General features: G+C 42.1%; 1 long non-coding RNA gene across 2 annotated transcripts; it reads right to left on the bottom strand.

The window, feature by feature from the left end:
* Nucleotides 1-1,899: 1,899 nt before the first annotated feature.
* Nucleotides 1,900-19,288, bottom strand: LOC119377012 (uncharacterized). 2 transcript variants are annotated; one of them, XR_005180728.2, is made up of 6 exons: nt 18,897-19,288; nt 18,749-18,834; nt 14,024-14,188; nt 11,477-11,569; nt 4,106-4,226; nt 1,900-2,024 (listed from the first exon to the last, which is right to left on the bottom strand). It is a non-coding gene; the product is annotated as an uncharacterized LOC119377012 (long non-coding RNA). The 2 variants fall into 2 exon arrangements; XR_005180727.2 differs by having other exon boundaries at nt 1,901-2,024; nt 11,477-11,574.
* Between the last annotated feature and the right edge of the window lie 3,074 nt (nt 19,289-22,362).

Below are 22,362 nucleotides of genomic sequence, written 5' to 3'. Positions count from 1 at the left end.
AGAGCAAGACACTGCATGTTGCCTTACCCACTATTGTGTTTTGCATTTAGATCACTAAGCATCGTCTCGGAATCTCTACACTGTAAAAAATTTGCATTTCTACATGCCTTCTGCCAGCACTTCGTAATCTACTGGCCTTGGCACCTGGGTGGCAAAGCATGACGAATGAAAAAATAAGCCACAATGAAAACAATAATTACGTGAATATCAACAAATAGCCCTGCATTTGCTCCCTCTTCACGTGAACATTTAGCAAATTGGAATCTGAATAACATGTGACAATCAGGTGGGAAAGCAAAATTGTGCTTTCACAAGTTTATTATTAGCATTTGCAGGAGGTGTGACATTGGGTGAGTTGGTGCATAGCTTAATAAATACTTGTGGCGCAATTGAGACAAGCAAGAAAAAAAGAGAAGACAGATAGGGCGCCAGACTTTCAACTAGTTTATTTTACTCACATCACCCAAATATATATGCTTCCAGATATGCGCAAAAGAGGGGCGCAGCACAAGCTTCTATCTCATAGCACAAACGAAAAATCACACAGAAAAAAGCTATCGCACAGCGCTGTCTCAACATACACTGTTAAAAATTTTGCCCCTTGTTTACGTAAAAAGCTGAAGGTAAAAGTTGCCGATCACTTTTCCGATTCTGAAATAGGGCGATTACCGTAAACGGAGTCTCCCTAGAAATGTTGTACGTATTGTCTCCTAGAAACATTATACGTAATGCCTTCTCAGGAATGTTGTACGTATTGTCATTGTCTCCTACAAACATTGTACGTAATGTCTTCTTAGGAATGTTGTACGTATTGTCATTGTCTCCTAGAAACATTGTACGTAATCTCTTCTTAGGAATGTTGTACGTATTGTCATTGTCTCCTACAACCATTGTACGTAATGTCTTCTTAGGAATGTTGTACGTAATGTCTCCTTGAAAATGTTGCATGTAATGACTTGGAAATTTCGCACTAATGAGGAATATGAAATGTGCCAAATAGCACACTTTGTTGCTTTAAGATGACTAAAGTGCACAACTTGACACCACACTGTACTTAAAAAGTTGTAATAATGGGCGCTGTGTGGTGAAGAAAGTTTCGGTGCTTTACATGCACCTACCGCAATGGTTATCAACTGATGCAAGTGGCAGCTGCTACTTTGCTGCGAAGAAGTTGTTAGAGAGAGGAAAAACGCATTATGCAGTGATGGCGACGAAAACTTCCACTGGATGTTTAACACAACAGTCACAAAGAGATGCATGTACATATTGCCCCTGTTGAAACAAATGCCAGGCTACAAGTGTCTGCTACTTCAGTGAAAATTGAAGTGTTCTGGCACCACATACAAATTAGTCGTACATAGTTTGGCTTTTGAAGTCTAGGGTCTGACAACATCTCGCCTGGTCGGGATGAAACTTTGGTGAAAACATTGTTGGACGCCAGTCACAAAAAGTCTGGCAATCCCAAGAACAGATATTGCAGTTCAACTTGAACAAGAAATTTGGCAGAGCAAATATAATGGCACTTGTAGCCTGATATATGTTTCAACAGGGGCAACATGTACATGCATGTCTTTTCTCATGACTTGCATTTAACATCCAGTGGAATTTTTTGTCATTATTACTGCTTAACCTGTGTATGCTCTCTCTAACAACTTCTTTGCTGCAAAGTAGAAGCTGCCACTGGCATCAGTCAATAATCACTGCAGTGGCTGCATGTAAAGCACCACAACCTTCTTCACCACAGAACACTCATCATTACAACTTTTTAAGTACAGTGTGGGGTCAACTTGTGTGCATTGGTGACTGCAAAGCAACAAAATGCACTATTTGGCACATATATTTCTCAGCAAATGCAGAATTCAGTGTTTCCCACAAAGTGTGGGACAGCACATAGCTGTGGCAAGAAGCATGCATACATACTACTTCTTGCCAAGTAAACAGTGAACATCCAGCTGCTCTGAACGCATAAAGATGGGGTTTATTCTGCGAAACTGTACGAGTATACTGTTCGCACTCTGGCTCATCTGAAAAGAGAAGAAACAAAATATATGAGGACACTTGAACCAAATGAAAGAAGGCAATCTGTGCCGAAACTGAATTTTGCATCTACCTTGCAAAAACAAACGAGCCACACAGCAGCAGGTTTTGAATTTTGATGCATCCACAGCCCGCCCAATCTCATAAAAAAAGAAAAGGGCATGTGTATCCTAAACCCCTGCATGATTGACTAAAAAAAATAGTGTTCACAGTAAAAAATCCAAATGACTTCTGTGCAGACGACATTAAAGACATGAGGGGAGACGTTAAGTTCAATTGAAATGCTAGATTACCATCGTTGAGATTAGACATGTGTAACTGTTCAAGCAAAGGGGGATCTTGAAAGCAAGAAAACAAAGCAAAAGTGAAAATCAGATTTTGCGCACCAGCTGTCGGACACGTGCAATGGCTGTGAACAGATTCGAACTGAGGCCGGCTGAGAAGGAGTGTCGTTTTTGTCAAAAATGCCAAATTAAAAGAGCTAAAGAGGAGATAAAAACCCGTTCTGTGACATTTAGCCTTTCTGCATAAAACGAGGCACATGCAACATGAAATAAGTAAATCAAAATATACGCAATGAGCCACTCCAAAGGTGCACTTGTGAAACAAAGTTTCAGTTACCGCTCCCACATCACGCCAAGTAGTTTCAGGTGGACAGTGTTGCAAATCGTCCTTGCCTGTGGTGTTTTCACAAGTTAACTCGAAATGTAAAATGAGTGAGTGTCATAGGCGACATCAACAGCCCAAGGCATTCGCTCAAAGGCAGGCACATCGAGGCTGCCCAACTTTCTCTCACAGCTTAATGTGTTACACATTATTAAACACTTTCCAATTGGAGTTCATAAGTAACGCACGTCCCTGCTCGTCGGGATCCAGAAACTCAACACCTGACAATGGAATCAAGGTCGCAGATGCTCCTGTTTATCGTAATGGGGACGTAGCTTTGCTCTCCACTTGCTTATTCCTTGCATTGTTGCAGTATGCAGCAAAGCTAGCTACACCACCTCCCAGGAGCATTTTGCATTCTGTGCCACTGATGTTGATATTCTCTCCTGCTTCCAAGGAACAGCTTGTCTCGTTCAGAGTAACATGTATCAAACTGAGCACTCGATCAAAACGACCGCTAACAAAATAAACTACACCTCCTGCTTGTTCTCGCTCTCGACTTATTTCTGTTCCTGGCGACCCCGACCTCGGATGCTTAGTAATGCAGCAAACGTGGCAAAGCACCTAGCAATTAACCGAGAATGAGGCAGCCTCTTATATTGCAGAAAGCATGCCGTTGCAGTAATGAGAAAAATTAATGAAGGGTGATTTGGTCAACTTAAGCAATTTTCTTTGATAATACTGTCTGCCGTCTTGTATATGGTCTAGTTACATAGCCACAGCAAATAGCACCATGTATGTGCTTTCCTCCTGATGTCAATATGACAACCTGCAGTTTGCTGACATACACAGAGTCATTCATGAAAGAGGGTATGCGAGAGTGTGGCCGACGCACAGTGACAGCTGACTAGAATGCACAGTTTGCTGCATGAGAAAGCACGTCCGCTCAAGCTGTCGGCTACTGGGGGTCAAAATAACCAGGCATGGCCAAGAGGCGAACGCATGCCAGACCACCGCCTATAGCTGGTAGAAGAGCCTCTAGCTAACATAGGGCTCTTATGTTCCGTTTCACAAAGCAAAGCATCCCCTCATATTATGAGCAATAGACGGGGCGGCACTGGTGCCCCTTGTTTAGACAAAGAGATACGAGGAAGCATGCAAGCGAAAAAGAATTAAGAATAAGGAATGTAAATTCGACAACACAAGTCTGCAAATATTGTTAGTATATCTGAAAATTGCTTTCACTTATCATAAAGGTTGTCTTGTTCTGTGTAAAAACAAGTGCTTCAACATTCCTTCAATAAAAATGTTTATGATGGATCTCCTCAGACTGACCATTCAGGCTTGTTAACCTACATATTCAGCACAACCTTATTGAATATCAGGCCCTACACACGCAACCAAAATATAGCAGGGATTACAAGCTCATCAGCAAGTAACACCAGCAAAAAAGTTAACTTACATCTTCGGTGATTCAGCACAATCGTTGTATCAGTTTCAATATTTTGCTGTCTGCAGCTGTCCTTGACTTGCGTCCATTTCCACATTTGCTGCCTCTCATCGGGTTGATATTGAACATCTCCCTGGAAGGCACAAAAATGTGTCGTCTGGATATTCTGTTTGTTCCATAATACAGTTATGAAGTCATTATCACATTTGTTCCTGCTTTCGAAAGATCTCAAGGATGTTTTATTTATAAGGAACTTTTCAATCCTCTTAAGCTGCGATTAATACAGAGCCAATTGCCATGTGGCTTCAATGTTTTTTGGTTGACCCACAAGAATTCTTGAATAAAGTAAAAGTAAACAATATGAATATTACGTCAAGGAATTCACCATGCAATTTTAAAATACAACAGTTCACTTGTGTGTACCTTTTACCTAGCTCTCATGTCTGTAGCTTTTCCAACATTTACCCTTTGCAGTTGTCGTCGCTGCCATCAGCATGCACAGTGTGGTAACATATAAACATGAAAATTCAAAGTTAGCACAAAGTTTATTTCACATCAGGATTAGTAAATGCAGTCACGAAAGATATTTTTCTCTTTCTCAGTAATCTCGCAATTTTAATACTATTCAATGAATTGCCCTTGATATAACAGTACTGAACACTGTTCATTTCCAGGCATTGAATCTATCCATGTCATGCCTTTGTCTTACATGAACATAATATTTCTATGTCCCTTGTCTTGCTCTAAACAATTACATGTTACATTAATGTGCAACATAATCTGTTCATTCATGCCTGTGCACAGACATATACGATGTTCACATATGTACAAACATCTAACTGCCATGCGGGCATAAGTCAGAATGCACTTTACATTCTGTGGTACCTTTGAAGTACTTCTGAAACCAAATGACTCATTAAAATGTGACTGAAAAACAAAAAGGAAAGCACAGAACAAATGTCCAACTAAAACGAGAAATGTAGTGCCATGCTAACCCTAGCTATGGAATATAAAATGAAGGCCTAAATGCTGTAATTACGCAGTAACTTCTAGGAATAATGTTTTTGCAGTATGCTAATGAAGACAATGGTGCTTAATGAATGCAAGCCCTGGTTTCCCTGACATCTTAAAAAAGCACACAAAATCATTTGTCAAATCTGAAGCACTACTTATGTGAGGCCCTTCAAAATAAAATTGATACCTCAGAGCAGAGAAAACTGAAGATGATCTCTCTTGCATTCACCTTTGACACTCATTTGTCACCAAGCCAACACTCCTTCGTCTTGCATATGCACAAAAGATCACACAGTGCATAGAGGCCCTTGGCAATAAGATCTGATGATACGGAGTATTTTTGTTTCACTGAATCTTATCACTAATGTTAACTTTTCAATTAATGTAGTTCATAATTACAACTAAAGTGAGGCTTTACTTGGCCACCTACAAAGCAAAGGACTCTCCAGAAAATTAACCTTTAACCCTTTGACACGCTATGTACACAATTGTGTGCACCACTTATTTTTGCCATTGGTAACGACTAGGGCTACTAGAGAGCAAGATACCTTGGAAGTAAGCAGCGCGAAAAGCAAGACAACGCACACAGGGAGGAATTACAAGAAGCGCTGATCAAGATACGTTGAACAAGATACGTTGAGCTTTGGATCAAATGAACCTGCTGCATAATAAATTTGTGTTCATTTAACTTCATTTTGCAGTGTACTGTTGTATATTATCAGTTTGCTGAAGGCACTACACTGTTCAACGAGTCGTTCGAAGTGCTCCTTCCTGCGAGCCATGCCAAAAGTATAATTTTTCTTCACTCCAAATGAACATACACAAAAACAAATTTGCACTATATTTTTGGCGTAAGATTTCATTCTATTAATGTAAGAACGTAGCATGAATGACTTTACAATAGATAATTATTACAATTGAATTATAATTACTATAACACACATAAATTAATGCATTATGACATTATTTTTGTTGCAATAGAATATCGAGTGCCTTGAAATGATGTATCAATTTGACGCATTTACAGACAGTTTTTCATTGGTGGCGTCTGAAAGGTTTAGAGAACATGGAAATATTTCACCCTGTTTCTGTACAACACAACAATACGAATAGAACCAATGCAGTGATAAAGTTGGCTAATGAACAAAAGTTATTTGCAGTCAAAATGTTATGAACAGCACATATTTAAGACTTGGCAACTACTGAAGCTTGCAATTATGCACTACCAAGAACAAAAATCCACAGAAGTTCACATGCCCTTTTGCTTTAGACACTGTGCTTCACAGAAGGAGGGAGCTTGCATTATGTATAGTTCAGTAGAAAAGTTTTTGAAGTGCTTTATAAAGAATAGAACTGCACGCTGAAGAGAAGTTAGTTGGACGGCTTAATGGGAAAAAAACACTTTAACTTGTTTCATTCGTTCTGAGCATCCTACTTCACCAAGGAAGGTGTGAAAAATATGATAAAAAAAAGCAAGCGAAAAAGGCATCTCAATGACAGACAGTGACACAAGAAATCAGATTCTATTGAGACATTTTTTGCCCATCTTTGAGTGCCTGTTCCTCATGAAAGTGAGGTCGGCTGCAGCCATTAGCAAGACATAGCTTCAGGTATACTTTTTCCCATTTCTCTTTACTAATGCAGCTGGTCGATTCCACGAAAGATCAAAAAAGGGTGTATATTTGATGTTTCCGATTTTCCTGATAATTTTGTATGTTGTGCACATATGACTGCACAGCACGAAATCGCAGTTCGTTTTCAAATAAAAAATTTTTTCATCACAGGAAAATTCGACAAGTGTCGCCGGTTGACGACGACCATTTTACGAAGAGTGCGTTTTCGTAAATTTGCAATCATGCTGGCAGCCACTGAAGCTATATATTACAAATATCTTTCTTTTTGGCGGAAGTAGAAGTAAAGAGGAAATAGCTCTTATCATTTCATGGAACTCTGAGCAAATTATGTATTTTTAAAAATTCACGAAAAACGCTGCGTTTTTGAAAATCAGTCGAATTTGGGACGCTATGGCTAATTCTCTGAACATCTTAGCTTGTTCATATTTGCCGTATGAATAGGCCTTTATGTGAATAATGAACCTCTGCATTTGTATTTCTCTAATAATTTTCAAAGTAGTAAATTTTTACGCTCTAAACACCAAAAAGAGAAAAGTGCTCCTCAATTCGAAAATCTATAATAAAAAAAACCCAATCTCAATTTTGTTCAAAGTCCCCCAAAATGTTCTCAAAGGACTGCAGAATGATATTATGAAAAAACATGATGCATCATTTTTATTAGGACAAAAGCAGAAAATGTCAAACATAGCGTTTCCAGAGCGTGGTGGCTACTGCGTAAAGGACATCTCTAGTAACAAGAAAATATAGTAACATGTCTTTTTTCTTTTCTGACCTTCGCTAAACAACAGTAATGATCTATGGTCGGAAATTGGGAACTGTTTTGTAATGAAAAAGACCGTTCCAATTAAATGCATTCGCGTGGTTTGCGACTTCACGCCAGTGTTAGACATCCCTCAGTCCACAGTAGGCACTTTCAGTTGTAGCCTCCTTTTCTTTCATCTATATCAGTTGAATTATTCATATCTTGAGTGCTAAAGAACGCATTCCCTCCATGCGTCTCTTATGATGATGTGCTGTGCCAGAATTGAGAGATTGGTATAAAAGCCAAGGTCTCTTCATTAATGGAAATGAATTTCTGGAGAGCGGTCGCCAAGAGGTGTGGTTTTTGTTGGCCCAAATGTGTACGTTGTCAAACCTTATGTGATCAATGCGCAGTTTAAAAAGAATCGATTACGTGAAGATTGGTGGCAGCAGTTCTGGCCACGGATAAAACACGTTTTGTTTGCATTGCATCTGCTTTGTTTTGCATCTCCTTCTTTCTCTTGAAGCAGTGCTGGCAGATCTGGTTTCCCTCTTGAATTGAGCGCGCATCCTGCTTCATGACCCTCCGCAAAAGAGAGCCTCGATCCGATATATAACGAAAATTCCGCTGCAGCGGAATTTTCTTTTTGTGCACCATGAGGCAGTCCGTACAAAATCTCGGTCATGGCTATAACGCTTACCCATAGCCACCTTCAGAGCGTAGGACAGGATTGCACCAAATTGAAGCCCAATTTGGATGCTTAACTTCTATCTCAGGTTGTGTTTGGCTGACTGGCACAGCCGTGCTCGTTGCTGTCGTCTGCTCAGGCGGGCGTCTATCGTGCCGCCCTCTGCACCTGTCCGCCTAACGCATGCTACTCCGTTTACACGAAGGCGTGTAGCGCGGGCCATTCGATCCGCCACACGATCCGCACGGTGCGGATCCAGAGACCGGGCGGGAGAGCGACGAGTGGTGAAAAATGTATCGTGTAACCAACGCAATCGACACCCCAGCTTTTTCTCGTGCAGAGCGACAAAGCCTGGCAAACAATGTGTGGCTGTTGTGCTTAGGTTGCACTGCGGTACTCGCCGTTCACCACTGCCGCCATTTGCGATTTCTCACATTCTTACAATGCATGATCGACTCAGCTACACAAATGTCGCGTTTAGCTTCGTTGCTTTTATATAAGCGCATTTACTCAAAAAAAAAAAATATCCAAAGGGATGAAAATGTCCGTGCTGCCCGTCGACGAGGAATATAAGTGGTGTCGCAAATACATTTAATTGGAACGATCTTTTTTTCTTTACAAAACAGTTCCCAATTTCCTGACCATAGATCATTACTGTTGTTTAGCGAAGCTCAGAGAAGAAAAAAGACGTGTTACTGTATTTTCTTGTTACTAGAGATGTCCTTTACGCAGTAGCCACCACGCTCTGGAAACACAATGTTTGACATTTTCTGCTTTTGTTCTAATAAAAATGATGCAACATGTTTTTTCATAATATCATTCTGCAGTCCTTTGAGAACATTTTGGGGGACTTTGAACAAAGTTGAGAATGGGGTTTTTTTTATTATAGATTTTCGAATTGAGGAGCACTTTTCTCTTTTTGGTGTTTCGAGCATGAAAATTTACTACTTTGAAAATTATTAGAGAAATACACATACAGAGGTTCATTATTCACATAAAGGCCTATTCATACTGCAAATATGAACAAGCTAAGATGTTCAGAGAATTAGCCATAGCGTCCCAAATTTGACTGATTTTCAAAAACGCAGCGTTTTTCGTGAATTTTTAAAAATACATAATTTGCTCAGAATTCCATGAAATGATAAGAGCTATTTCCTCTTTACTTCTACTTCCGCCAAAAAGAAAGATATTTGTAAATTATAGCTTCAGTGGCTGCCAGCATGATTGCGAATTTACGAAAACGCACTCTTCGTAAAATGGTCGTCCTCAACCGGCGACACTTGTCGAATTTTCCTGTGTTGAAAAAATTTACTTGAAAACGAACTGCCATTTCGTGCTGTGCAGTCATATGTGCACAACATATAAAATTATCAGGAAAATCGGAAACATCAAATATACACCCTTTTTGGATCTTTCGTGGAATCGACCAGCTATTGATATCATATATCCTTAGAAAAAATTGAAATGCACTATCAGCAACGTTGCTGTGTTCACGAGCTCATCAGAAGAGAAGCTGGTGTCATCCAAAGATGACAAGAAAGCGACAGGAATGGTTCAAGTGATCACAGGAGCAACTTGTAAGCAGCACAAAGCATGTGACTGGAAGTCTGAGATTTCCATTGTAGAGGCTGTAACGAAGCATAAAAGCCTTGGCTCTTTATTTGAGCCCAAGGTATAAATGGTGAGTGTCCTTCAGACGATATTTTTTTTGGGGTACATGTCACATCACGCTGATCCAACCGGCCACATTCTCTGTGACCCAGAACAGCAGGGTGAAGTGTGCCCAACTGCACGACTGTTTGCAAAGAGCTGTGAAGGTGCAAGCTATGCTGCAGGCAAGTTGCAACATTGTGTGTTTGAACAATATCACAAGCACTTGCTATTACATACTCTTTCCTGTCTTGGTGTTCCTCACATATAGTGCCATAAGTTTCTCAGTTGGATGAGTAAAATAGCGCACACTTAGACAGGGACAGAGTAAGCAACATGACACAAGCGCTAACAACAATTGTTTATTTGAAATAGCAGAGGAAGTCTTATGTAAAGAAACAGGTGAAGTGAGTGCGCGTGTCACGCAGGCATGACTGCAAGCCATCTGAAATCGGTACAAAGGAATACAAGTTCCTTTTTGGGCAAACTAATATAAGGCATTCTAACACATCGTGTGCCTAACCACTGAGTCATTTCGGCTTCAATCATCTCATGGACTAACTTTTTACTTTTGACAATCACATGAACTTTATCGAATTCCTGCTGACATCCACATGTCGCACTGCATAGCTAGAAGACCGTCCTTGTGCTTTTCTTGATTGCCACGGTGCTCTCTGAAATTATCATTAAGGTAGAATATTTCACTTGAAAAGGATCATTACACTGCAGCAGATTTAGTATTTCTAGCAAGGAGCTAGAAATAGATTTTTGCCATGCTGCTTTCTCAGATATAATAACACGCAGAGGGCATTCACTTCTGTGTTTTTGCGCTAAAGAACAGGTCGCTTACTGGAAGCTGGTTATCCGAGAATCAACAGGTAGCAGTGGTCGAAATTTTACTTCACGAATTATCTGCCCGCACCATCGAGTGCATTGTTGTGTAGCGCTTTACATGCATGATATTGTGCATAATCTCAAGAAGATTGCTGGTCGCGTTGATGTATCTGTTGTGTTTAGTGCCCCTCAAAAACCTTTCAGCCTTTGCAATAGTAGTGTTCCTAGGAAGGAGCTACTAGCGACATGCTCAAAGAAACATAGATGTACGTTTGTTAGATGCATTGATCATGCTGCGTATCGGATCCCACTGCATTATGGAAAGTTCTACATTAGCCAGTCCGCTAGATGCCTTAACGATCGTTTGAGAGAACACCGTTGCAATGTACAAAAGCACAAAAACGGTCACCTAGCTATGCAACTGTAGCACGTGTGAATGTCAGCCTGAATTTGATGAAGTTGACGTGATTGTGAACAGTAAAGAAAATGCAGTCCGTGAGATAATAGAAGCCAAAATGATTGAGAAGTTAGGCACACAGTGTGTTAGCATGCCTTTTGTTAGCTTGCCCGTAAAGGAGCTACCGATCCTTTGTGCCGATTTCAGATCGTTTGCAGTCATGCCTGTGTAACATGCGCACTCACCTCACACATTTCTGTACACAAGTCTTTCTCTGCTATTTCAAATATTCATCTGTTGATAGCGCTTGTGTCGTGCTGCTTACTCTGTCTAAGTGTGCGCTATTTTACTCGCATTACGTACCAACAAGCCCAAGCTACTCTTCTCGAACTGCCCATTTGTAGAGAAGGAAACCAATGCCTACCACTTAATATGGGCTTGTCCAGACCAGAGGAAGAATGCTCCCATCTTTCACAGCAAGCTGTCCACTGCTTCAGTTCCTTGAACAGTCAGTCGTCTATGCTGGGTACATGCATTACAGATGCCACAAAACATTCCATAAACTGCACACAATAGAGGCCTTACAGTACACAAGTAGTACATATAAAACATGATGGCTTAACACAGGTATCTGTTGATACACCAAAACTGTCCATGAATGATGAGCTTAGGATGCATTAAGAGCAAATATTAGTGGAGTAATAGATTTTTGCAGACAATTTTAATTATGCGTTACATGTCAAGCTTTCCCACACTGGCGTACTAAAATAGTATGAAGAATACAGTTTGCCGAATAAGCAACTTGCACAGAAAACTCCATCAGCACTATCATCACAATATTAAATAGATCAGTGTATGCTCTATGTACACAATGTATGGTAACGAGCCACCCTTATTGTACGACATCATGAATGTGAAGATTTCAAGATAGCTGAAGACTTAGTAGAAGTGTAAGAGCACCAGAGGTTACAGCAAAGATTGAGCACTGTGTTGGCTTTTCTGTCTCCTCTGCTGCTCTCGCATGGTTTTAAATCTTGGGTATGTTTTGCCAACAAGCCCAGTTTTGAACTCTTCAAAAAAAAACCTTGTTGCACTAAAGTCAATTCATATGCAGGGCTCGTGCTGTGCCCTACAAGTGTCTGTTCAATTCAATGAGCCCTTAATTCACTATGTTTCTTTTGTCCTTTCATAGCTATAGGGTCTCGTCCCGGTAGACTTGATGGCTTCAGGTAGCATGCAAGGGTTCATTGGCCAGCTGCCAGCTCGTAAAGAGTTCTACAAGACGCCAGGATGGCCAAAAGTAGCACTAGCATGTACTGTTGGGATTACACACTGAGGTGCTCAATGGGATGGATGGGACAATGACCACTGTTGCAGCTCCATTGGAGCATCAGACGCACTATCCAAAGGTTACAGATTCGGTCCCTGGCAGGAGCAAGTGTCTCTTTTGTTGACTTTAATTCCTTTCAATTTATGTAAAAATTACCACACCTACAGTTAAAAACTAAAATAATCTCCCCTATGCCTTCCTTGGCTTCATTGTCTGTCTGCATTAGTAGGTTGTGTCTAACAAGAAAAAGTAGCCCTTGATCCAGTGCCCTTGTTTCGTCTGTTCAATTTCGTAGTGCTTGGCACGCCACAAAATCAGTATAACCACACTGTCCAGAATTCTGTGATCAGAAAACATGTAAACATATCAGAAATGACATTCTTCAATTTATAACTGCATAAACTAAAGCAGCACTGTCATCCCTTTCCCTGATTGATACATCTTGGTTTTTTATACTGCAAATAAGACCCCACTTCTGGCTTCATGCTTCTTTAGCAAAGTACAAAGGAAAGCGAAAACTACGGTACCACAAGATCAAGTAATGTTCTTGATACACCATCACATCCCAAGCCACTTGTGATAAGAAGTTTTTGCAATGATGCTACTCCACTATTAAATTGGTATTAGAGAGAACATGTTTAGTTCATCAAACAAATATATGTAATGGCAGGACTAATAATCGACATGTTTCTTCCCAGGCAAACACAGCAACAAGCAGAGCATACGCTACCTTAATAAGCTTAGTTGAACTGACACACACGTCTGTCAATTACAATTTATATAGACATGCTGTACTACTTCCAATTAAGCTTGCAGTTATATGCACACTTACTGTTACTACCAGCACATAATATGATTCAGTCAAATGCATTGCCTTCTTGTAAGTTTTCTGCAGAACTAAATCAATGTTCTCAAACATATGGCCCGTATATCTCTAGCCAGCGGCCCAGCCTGCATATGGTTGTCCTTGTCCGATATTTCCTTTCATTTATTTAATATATACGCTCCTGAGCAACTCTGGCGAGACTGATCTAAGCATTTTTTCGTAAGGCACCCCATGTGGTTACAATACACTTAAACATAACGGTGAAATGAAAACTCGATACTTCACTATCGGCGTATTGATTTCGGTCCTTCTATAGACTATTTTACTGATGGTTTTTGGTGCCCACGTATTGGGCTGTTAACTTTGCTGTTTTGTATCTTGAACTAAACAAACAGTGCTACAGTACAACGCGTGCACATGAAAACGGTTGGGTTGGTGCATTCGACGTTATGTGACCTTGTTAATTCACGTCGCTATATAAAAAATAAAAAAAAACTGATTTAACAGCATTTGTGGCCGTGCCCATGTGTCTTATGTAAAACCGTCTATGTATCAGTGTCGATATGTTTCTCAAAACCTGACATCAAATCTCCTTTAGAAATGACAAATATAGTTAAACACGCTATCGGAGAGTAGATGAAGAAAACGAGAACGAGGCTGCACTTGCTTGCGAGCGGCTCAGTGAACTGTTTTTCGCTCCGAGCTGTACATCTGCATTCATTTTACATTCTGTAAATAAACGCGTTCAATCGTCACAATTGTGGTGCAGGTGCAGGGTATACTTTTGTGAAAAGCCATACGTCCAGCGACCTCACCTCCGTCGGCCACGCCGGCTTTCCAGGTGGTAGCGATGAAAGGCGAGGCCGGTGAGATGATGACCAAGGCCGACGCGTGGTAGACAGATCAAGCTGCGCACAGGCGGGTCACTCCGATGTTCGGCCGGTAGGCGTGCCGCTCGGAAGTTGGGTTCGTGGGCCATTCTGTAAATAAACGCGTTCCATCGTCAACAGTATGGTATATGGGAAAGGCCGTCTTTGAAATGGCAACGTTAGTTGACAATTTTTTTCATGCCCCTCCCCCTCCCCATCTTTTCCCCTCTCAGTTTTTCACTGTCCCCGCCCTTGCGGGAGACTAAAAAATTTCGCGACTGCGGCCCTGCGGCTGAAGCGAGTTCGAGACCCCTGAAATAAGTGCTACGCGCCCCAACCTGTATTAATAGTAGTATGTTTTATATTGTTTACTATTTTCAGTGTATATTACCAAGTTTGTTCATATAACTGTCTCAAAACCCCCTATGTTATGCCCAAATGGGCCTTTAGGGTATATGAATAAAAAAATGAAAAAAAAAAAACCTTGCGCAGCCAGGTTGAAATCTTCACCATAGAAGAATTATGCTATTGGTCATGGATTGATCAAGCGCAGCACAGTAGGGTGATTCCACGAGAGATCGAACATGCCTGTTTGGTCGCAATTTTTGTTTTGCCTGGGTTTTTTATATGTTATGTGGGCACGTTCAAAGTGCACGGAACCGAAAATTTTATTTCCAAGAAACGCTCCCAGTGCACCAAAAAATTATTTGAAGGTGGCGGCGCGGGCCTCCTGTTTCTGCTCACTGCAATGTTTTCGGATTTCACGGCCGAATTTAGCGCGAACTATAAATGATGTGTCGAAAATTTTTTTGCTGGTTTTAATAAGCATTACTGTGAATTACATCCATGCTTTTTTATGCTGTCCTCAAAAAGAAGAAAATGTGAAAAAATGGCAAACACGGCCGAAATCAAAAAAGGGTCCTAAGTTTGAGGCGCCTTGGCGCCTTTGCTATTACAAACAGAAACTTGAAAACAATGTCAAATATAGAAAGGAGCATTTGCAACATTTATACGGAAAATAATTTTCCTACAGGCAGCGCAAAAAAAGAAAAAATAGTTAAAAGAGCGAGTTTTTTCAAAAAAGTACATTTTCAAAAATTAGATAAAAAAAACTCCGGTCTCAATTTTGATGAGAATTTTTTATCGAAGAGCGCTTATGTCAGTGAACACACGGTTTTAATATCATATGTCCTCATTTGCTTTGTTTACGAGATATATCTGGCCAAAATGACCCTTGCTGTGTGTGCTCACTTCAGTGCGACTGATGGTTGTTATTAGCTTGCATTGTGCGTAAATCTCAGTTTTAATTATTCTGCTGCAGCAAAACCTTGCTGTGGTGGCTTTTCGTCAAGAAAAATGTTTTCTCAGATTTTATTTGTGTCTAGCGTGTGCAAAAGTGGGCTGCTGCCGCCCTCTAAATGGCTAACGTGTAAACAGTTTGCAGCCTACAACCTCGCCTAGAATCATCAGAGGAAAGATGGGCGCGCCTGTTCAAGATATCAATCGCTTCTTCTTCCTGAAGAAATGCCTGGTCTACCTCATCGCGGTTAGATGTAGACAGGTTTTCCTTGAGGAGCGTAAAGCAATGCAAGCAGACTTCGCAGGTGTCGCAAAGATCCTCAGCCTATGACAGTAGCTTCTGGAGGTAGGCAACAACAAAAAGAGCAAAGAAAGAAAATTTGCGCAACGAAAATTTTCCTCAGCAATCTTCTTTTTGTGAACGCGTAAATAATCGGCCCAGAATAATAGGACCTAGCCATGGGCCGCGGGCATCGCGTGTAGTGAACAGCTAGACCTAGAGCAAGTCGAAGCGTTTATACTGAACGGCGCCGCACAAATTATCTCACATCTGCGCAGCTGTCATGAATGCGTTTCCAGAACTGCTCACGGTTTAACATTTTATGACTAAGGGTGTCTAAGCGCTTTGGGCTGTAATAATTAATTTGTAGGGCACACTCATTGTCAAAACTAAGGGTAATGTCCGTCTGGCGCCACCAATGACCTCTGCTGTCCTCGACGTGGGAAAGCACTTAAGTAAAGTAGCAACAAAACATCATCAATTGGGCAGCTTCGGCCACTCATGGCTTAATCATGCCGCACCGCACGTTTTGGCTGTTGAAACGCTGAGGTAAAGGTCGAGATGATAGAGGAAGACGTTATCTGCGACGCCGAAAACATGTGATAGCGGGAAGTCAAATAAACGGCTCGGAAATGATTGAGCTAACTTTTTACAAAAGTTGTTTAGGCACAGTGTGCGTCGAATGGGGAAGATGGTTAGAGCGTACAATGCACGTAATGGAAGGGAAGCAAGCAGGCAGTGAGAAAACAACTGCAATACAGCGCGCCTGCTGATTGTGGCATTTAGTTACAGATTAAGTTGGCCCTCGCTGCATAGAGATGCTTTATTCTGTGTGCAAGGAGAGTTTTGACAAAGTGACCTAAACCATGTGTTCGCGGTGTCTCGCGTTCTTCTGATTAGCGAATACAGGCTGGGTAAGTTGAGGTTATAAGCTGCAAACTGCTTACGCGTTAGGCCTTTAGAGAGCGGCAGCAGCCCACCCCCGCATACGCTAGACACAATTAAAGTTTGAGAATACATTTTTCTTGACGACAAGACACCAGAGCAAAGTTTTACTGCAGGAAAATAATTAGAACTAGATTTACGTGCGATGCAAGCTGATGACAACTATCAATCGCACTGAAGTGAGCGCACACAGCAAGAGTAATTTTGGCCCGTTAAATCTCATGAACAAGGAAAATGAGGACGTACATATTAACATGGTGTTTTCACTGACATAAGCGCTCTTCGATAAAAAATGTCGTCAAAATTAAGGCCTGAGTTCTTTTATTTTTTGAAAATGTACTTTTTTGAAAAAAACTCGCTTCTTTAACTATTTTCTTCTTATTTTGCGCTGCCTTTCGGAAAACAATCTGCCGCATAAATGTTGCAAAGGCTCCTTCAAATACTTGACACTTTTGTGAAGTTTCTGTGTGAAATAGGAAAGGCGCCAAGGTGCATCAAACTTAGCAAACTTTGTTGATTTGGACCGGGTTTGCCACTTTTTTTCACATTTTTTTTTCCTTTTGAGGACGGCATAAAAAAGCATGGACACAGTAATGCATATTAAAACCAACAAAAAAATTTTCGACACATTATTTATAGTTCGCGTTAATTCGGCCGTGAAATCCGAAAACATTGCAGTGAACAAAAACAGGAGGTCCGCGCCGCGACCTTCAAATATTTTTTTGGCACGCTGGGAGCGTTTCTTGGAAATAAAATTTTCAGTTCCGTGCACTTTGAATGTTGCCACATAACATATAAAAAACCCAGGCAAAACAAAAATATCGACCGGACAGGCACGTTCGATCTCTCGTGGAATCACCCTTTAGAAGGCGGCAGCAGCCCACTTTCGCACACGCTAGAAGCAAATAAAATCTGAGAACACATTTTTCTTGACGAAAAGCCACCAGAGCAAGATTTTGCTGCAGTAGAACAATTAAAACTGAGATTTACGCACAATGCAAGCTGATAACAACCATCAGTCGCACTGAAGTGAGCACACACTGCAAGGGTCATTTTGGCCAGTTATATCTCATAAACAAAGCAAATGAGGACATATGATATTAAAACCGTGTGTTCACTGACATAAGCGCTCTTCGATAAAAAATTGTCGTCAAGATTGAGACCGGAGTTTTTTTATTTTATTTTTTGAAAATGTACTTTTTTGAAAAAAACTCGCTTCTTTAACTATTTTTTCTTTTTTTGCGCTGCTTGTAGGAAAATGATCTTCCGTATAAATGTTGCAAAGGCTCTTTTCTATATTTGACATTGTTTTCAAATTTCTGTTTGTAATAGCAAAGGCGCCAAAGCGCCTCACACTTAGGACCCTTTTTTGATTTCGGCCGTGTTTGCCATTTTTTCACATTTTCTTCTTTTTGAGGACAGCATAAAAAAAGCATGGATGTAATTCACAGTAATGCGTATTAAAACCAGCAAAAAAATTTTGGACACATCATTTATAGTTCGCGCTAAATTCGGCCGTGAAATCCGAAAACATCACAGTGAGCAAAAGCAAGAGGCCCGAGCCGCCACCTTCAAATATTTTTTTGGCGCGCTGGGAGCGTTTCATGGAAATAAAATTTTCGGTTCCGTGCACGTTGAATGTGCCCACATAACATATTAAAAACCCAGGCAAAACAAAAATTGCGACCGGACAGGCATGTTCGATCTCTCGTGGAATCACCCAGTAGATGGTGACGCAACCAGCGATACATACGCTTCTGAGCAGCTTGACAAGCGTTTTGTGTCTATCTGCGTCCCCGTCTACTGCATTGTAGTTGATTTGCACGTTAGTTCATTATTACCGATGCATTTTATTCACAGAAAATGTACGAGGCGACCAGTGCGTTCAAAAGCAGGCGAATTTTTATGGCGGCAGGCGATTGAACAATCGGTTCAAGCGATGACCTCGCGATATTAACATTTGGGGTTTTACGTGCCAAAACCACGATATGATTATGAGACACGCCGTAGCGGAGGGGCTCCGGAAATTTTGGGGATCTGGTTTTCTTTAACGCGCACTGACATCGCACAGCACCAGGCTTAAAATGACACAAATAGAGCAACTACTAGAAGTGTATAACAAAACATCACAGAAAAGCAGATACTACCTGTAGCAGAATCCATACTTGCCTATCAGACAACTTTTCTCGTACATCATCACTGCTGTGTGAACACGCCACCCGGGCTGCCTTACCTGCATGAATGTCATCACACAATAAGATCACATAGTTACGCAATTTGGCGAGTTGAACTCACCTAGGCATCCGCTGAGGCGCACGCTTGTGCTTTACAGTCGCCGTCGTCGTCAGACAAGGCACTGGGCGGTGGACTGTCTGAGTAGATGCACTCGATTGAACCACGCAATAACCGTGAGTAATCAAGAAACGTGGAAAGCACGCCGATCACGCAGCGCTGAGCGCGCAGACAAAGCGACGAGCCCGTTGAGGCTACGACGACACACCACAGAACACCAACACAAAATCTTGACACACCTTTGGCCGCCCATTCCATCCCACACGCGATACACTTCCAGTCGACGACTGACAACGATGATTGGCACACATAATATCAATAAACACCGCAAATATACAAGCGCGGAACGAACTTATCACGGCACCACCTTCGATTCCCCACGCCGGTACATTTTTTTTTTTATCGCGCTGAACGTGGTCCCGCACGCGTGGTTTTGGTTTGAAGGGATTGGCTCTCGCGCGGCGGGTGATTTGAATTTAGTTGCGTTATATCTCTAATTATCAACTGACAGCAATGATGACCCCGCGTGATATCAACAAACATTATAAGTATACAAGCACGGAGCAATTTTGTTGTGGTAGGATCTGTTTTGTAGAAAATTGTTTTTTTTTGTGTGTGTGGTCCCGCACGCACGTCTTTGGCTTGACGTGATTGGCTCGAGCGAGGCGGGTGATTTGAACTCAGTTACGGAGTGCACACTCCTCCTTGCGTTTTCTGTTCTCGCTCTTCCCCCCTTCTTTATCCTACTCTTTCGGTACCTTGTTGAGGCGTGCGCCGTGCTCCCGACCGGGCTGCAGAAATTAGGCGCCTTTTCCTCTTCAAACCACTACCACCACCACCTTGTTGACCTTGTCCGCCTGCCCTGTGCGACGCTTCAGGACGCGCTGCATCTCGCAGGCTGTGACGATCGCCGCCGCTCTGCCCTCGCTACGTTACTCTGCTTCCTTCATGACGCGAGCCTAGTCTAGCGGCTTTGAAACGCGCCAAGAACACACTCGCACATGCACACAAAACGTCCTGTGTGACTCGCGCACTGCACTTCTTGGTCTTGCAGGCGTGTTATGCTCTGCTCGATTTTTTCGGCGGCGCCGATCTGTTTACGCGCTTTTGAGGCCCGTATTTAGCTGTCTCCTAACTTCTCCCGCGACCGTGCGCCCGTCACGAGATGCTGCTGGCATCCTTCTCTCCCCTGCCGACCTGCTTGACTACTCCTCTCCTTGGGGGCGGCCCGCGCCGCGGGTTTCTGCTGCCGAGGGACACGCGAGCAGAGTGCGACCATCCTCCTCTTTTTTTCCCCTTCACCCTCCTACCTCTCTCTTTCATGCCCCTACCCTTGTCGGCCTGTCCTGTGCGACGCTTCAGGACGCGCTGCATCTCGCAGGCTGTGACGATAGCCGCCGCTCTGCCCTCGCTCTACCCTCGCTACTGCTACGTTACTCTGCTTCCTTCATGACGCGAGCCTAGTCTAGCGGCTTTGAAACGCACCAAGAACACACTCATACATGCGCACGAAACGGTCCGTTATCGGAAGGATCATAAATAGCGATGGAAAAGAACAAAAAGCACACCAGTACAGGCTCATCGCGAAGCGTCATTCGCTAACCCCACTTTTTAAAATGCGAAGCATTTCTTAGCGAACTTCTGCGATTTTGAGCGTATCTATCTATCTATCTATCTATCTATCTATCTATCTATCTATCTATCTATCTATCTATCTATCTATCTATCTATCTATCTATCTATCTATCTATCTATCTATCTAGCCGCCTACGACTTTGTGCTTTCCTGGCCGTTTCGTTAATCGGATGTATACCAAAATCGGTGTGGCATAACATGACCTTATTACGAACACAAATGACAGGTCATAGCATGAAAATCATGACATGCATGTCATGAACAGCATGATTTACATTCCACGGCCTTGGGGCTCTTGCGGCCGTACCGTTAGTTTCATATATACCAAAATTGGTATGGCGTGACAAGAGTCCATGACAAACATAATGACAGGTCCTGACATGCAACTCATGACCCGCATGTCATGTGCAGCATGATTTACGTGACATGGTCTCGGGGCGCTCGCGGCCGTTTAAATGAATGGATATATACGAAAACTGGTATGAGGAGACATTTCTGTATGACAAACATAACTGACACGTGGTAACATGAAAATCATGACATGCATGCCATGTACGACATGGTTTACATGCCACGCTCATGGCGCACTCGCGGCCGTTTCGCTAAATTGATATACACCAAACTTGGTGTTGTGCGATGTGACTGTATAAGGAACATGAATAACAGGTGGTAACATGAAAACCATGACATACATGTCATGTATGTCATGATTTACATGCCATACTCATGGCGCACTCGTGGCCGTTTCGCTAGACTGATATACACCAAAATTGGTAGTGCGCGACACGACTGTATGGCGAACGTAAATGAGAGGTGGCAACATGAAAATCATGACATGCAAGTCATGTACGACATGATTTACATACCACGCTCATGGTGCGCTCGCGGTTGTTTCGCTAGATTGATATACACCAAAATTGGCGTTGCGCGATGTGACTGTCTGAAGAACATGGAATAATAGTTGGTACCATGAAAATCATGACATGTATGTCATGATTTACATGCCATGCTCACATGCATTCGCGGCCGCTTCGCTAGCTTGATATACACCAAAATTGGTATTGCGTGACGCGACTGTATGACGAACGTAAATGAGAGGTGGTAACATGAAAGTTATGACATGCGTGGCATGTACGACATGGTTTACATGCCATGCTCATGGCGCACTCGTGGCCGTCTCGCTAGACTGATATACACCAAAACTGGTATTGCGCGACGCGACTGTATGACGAACGTAAATGAGAGGTGGTAACATGAAAATAATGACACGCATGACATGTACGACATGATTGACATGTCTTGCTCATGGCGCACTCGTGGCCGTTTCGCTAGACTGATATACACCAAAACTGGTATTACTCGACGCGACTGCATGACGAACGTAAATGAGAGGTGGTAACATGAAAATCATGACATGCAAGTCATGTACGACATGATTTACATACCAAGCTCATGGTGCCCTCGCGGTCGTTTCGCTAGACTGATATACACCAAAATTGGTGTATATCATACAGGCGACGAGCCTGTATGACGAACATGACTGACGGGTGGTAGCATGAAAACCATGATATGCATGTCATGTATGTCATGATTTATATGTCACGCTCATGGTGCATTCGCGGCCGTTTCGCTAGCTTGTCATACACCAAAATTGGTATTGCCTGATGTGACTGTTGTTGTTGTTGTTGATGATGATGATGATGATGATGTGACTGCATGACGAACATAAGTGACAGGTGGTAACATGAAAACCTCACTCAACTTCACTTCGTTTTCTCACCCACACATGGCTATATGCTATATATACATGGCTGTGCTATACATGGCTTCGCCT

Source organism: Rhipicephalus sanguineus, unplaced genomic scaffold (assembly GCF_013339695.2).
Source record: "Rhipicephalus sanguineus isolate Rsan-2018 unplaced genomic scaffold, BIME_Rsan_1.4 Seq316, whole genome shotgun sequence".
Classification (NCBI taxonomy): domain Eukaryota; kingdom Metazoa; phylum Arthropoda; class Arachnida; order Ixodida; family Ixodidae; genus Rhipicephalus; species Rhipicephalus sanguineus.
Note: the sequence above shows the minus strand (reverse complement) of the source record. Positions and strands in the feature narration are given on the sequence as shown.